The following is a 2,079-nucleotide window of genomic DNA, read 5'->3' on the forward strand; positions in this document are numbered from 1 at the left end:
CACAGGCCGAAGCCTGGAGGGGGGGGCGCCCCCGACAGGAAGCCTGGGCCGGAAACAACGCGAGCAAGCCACCATGTGCGCCGGCTTCAGTCTGTCCAACATCAGCCGCTTCTTACACCCCCCCACATCGAGCACAAAACTTTTCTCTCCCGCCTCCAGCACCCTGAACGAGCCATTGTACTGGGGGCTCCTGTCAGAGGTGATGTCCGATGGGCTCTCAAAATGCGCAACACGATAAATGCGCGGGCTACGTCCGTCGCCGACGTGGACAACAGAGGAACGGCCTCCGGCCACCTGGTGGTCCTGTCCACCATAGTCAGCAGGTGTGTGTAGCACTGCGAGGGGGGCAAGGGGCCCACCAAGTTGTGATCGTCGTGATCAAACCATCTAGCGCATACGTGTCAAACTCAAGGCCCGGGGGCCAAATCCGGCTCGCCAAGCCGTTTTGTGTGGCCCGCAGGAGCTTAAAAAGCATTTAGTAAAGTCCATGCAGCAAAGTTTTTATAATCAATCAAATAATAATCATTAACCTTTCAAAATAAAACATATTTTAGACTCTATTCTGTTAGTATCAGAGTCTGAATGACATATTTAAAAATTAGATTATCTTTAAATAAAGATAAATAAAGTAAATGGATACGTCTTTCTTTGAATGAAGTAAATTAGTAAAAATTAAAAATGAATTTTTTTATCGTGTCCCACTGCGGCCTGGTACCAAATGACCTATGGACTGCTACTGGTCTGCGGACCGGGGGTTGTGGACCCCTAATCTAGACAGTCTTCCAGTTACAAGCGGCCCTTCAAGGGGAACTGTGTTGCTGATGTGGCCTTCGGTGAAAATGAGTTTGACACCCCTGACCTAGCGGGAATCGCAAATGGCTGGTATGGTGCTTTAGTGTGCTGGTGAATCTTAGCGCACTGACACGCCACACATGCAGCCGCCCACTCCTTGACCTCCTTCCGCAGGCCAGGCCATACAAATCTGGAGCTGACGAGTTTCACCGACGCTTTAACTCCCGGGTGCGAGAGGGAGTGCACTGAATCAAAAACTCGAAGGCGCCACGCCACAGGTACCACGGGGCGGGGGCGACCTGTAGAGACCGATAATCGCCGGCGAGGAGGCACGGAGAGTTGGCCAAAGCGGCGCGCACTGTAGGCGGGAGCAGTCGCAGGAACAGGTGCGGAAACAGAAAACCGCCGTCATCTGAGCCGAGCAACGACAGCATATTGACCATGAGGTCCAGTTCTTTTAGTTCGGCATATTTGCCATCATGCGGAGGGTTCCGTAGCAGCTGCATTACACGGCGTGTAGACTGCTGGTCCAGAGCCGCTACCACCAAGTAGTTGCTCTGCCAGAACTCGGGCAGCTTTACCATAGCGGCCGGTTGATAGAGCTGGGTCGACATGGTGGTCCAGGATACGCCGGACTCTGCTGCCTCAAACATGTTCTAAAACGGGGTGACCAATGTGGCAGTTGAAGGCTGACTCTGAGGCGCAGGTGCTCTACACTTCTTTATTCGTCTGTGACAACTTGGCAAGGTTCTTCTTCAAATACCACCTGTGTCCAAATCCTGAGTCATGGCAATTTTATAGTGTCACTGGAAGGCCCGCTAATGAGTGAATAACTATCCCCTTTTGGATTATCTGTGCACTGCATGTATCAGATTGTATACATCTGGTTTTGTCAGGGAAAGAAAAACAAATATCACACTGCTCATGTGGAGGGCTGTAAAACCATGTATCAAATATGTTACGTTTAGCGTTATAGGGTTACGTTTCCGAATTATTATTATTAAATGTCTTTGATTCTCTTTCTATCATTCTTTTTTTCTTTCAGGAACTACAGGATTCTGGAGAGTTTCATAGATAATGCCACTTTAAACCACCATCTCAGCCCCTTAAAGCCTACCATTTACTATGACGCTGTGGAGTATCCCACTGGTCCTAATTCTAGTTCAAAACCCTATGTCCCAGAGTCTGTTTCCACATTAAGCTCAAGTCCTGAAGCATTACCCCGGGCTGACATGATGTCTTATGCAGCCCGTATTGACGTACACAACGTTACACACAATGCTACAC

The sequence above is a fragment of the Cynoglossus semilaevis genome, chromosome W, assembly GCF_000523025.1.
Source record: "Cynoglossus semilaevis isolate Cse_v1.0 chromosome W, Cse_v1.0, whole genome shotgun sequence".
NCBI lineage: Eukaryota > Metazoa > Chordata > Actinopteri > Pleuronectiformes > Cynoglossidae > Cynoglossus > Cynoglossus semilaevis.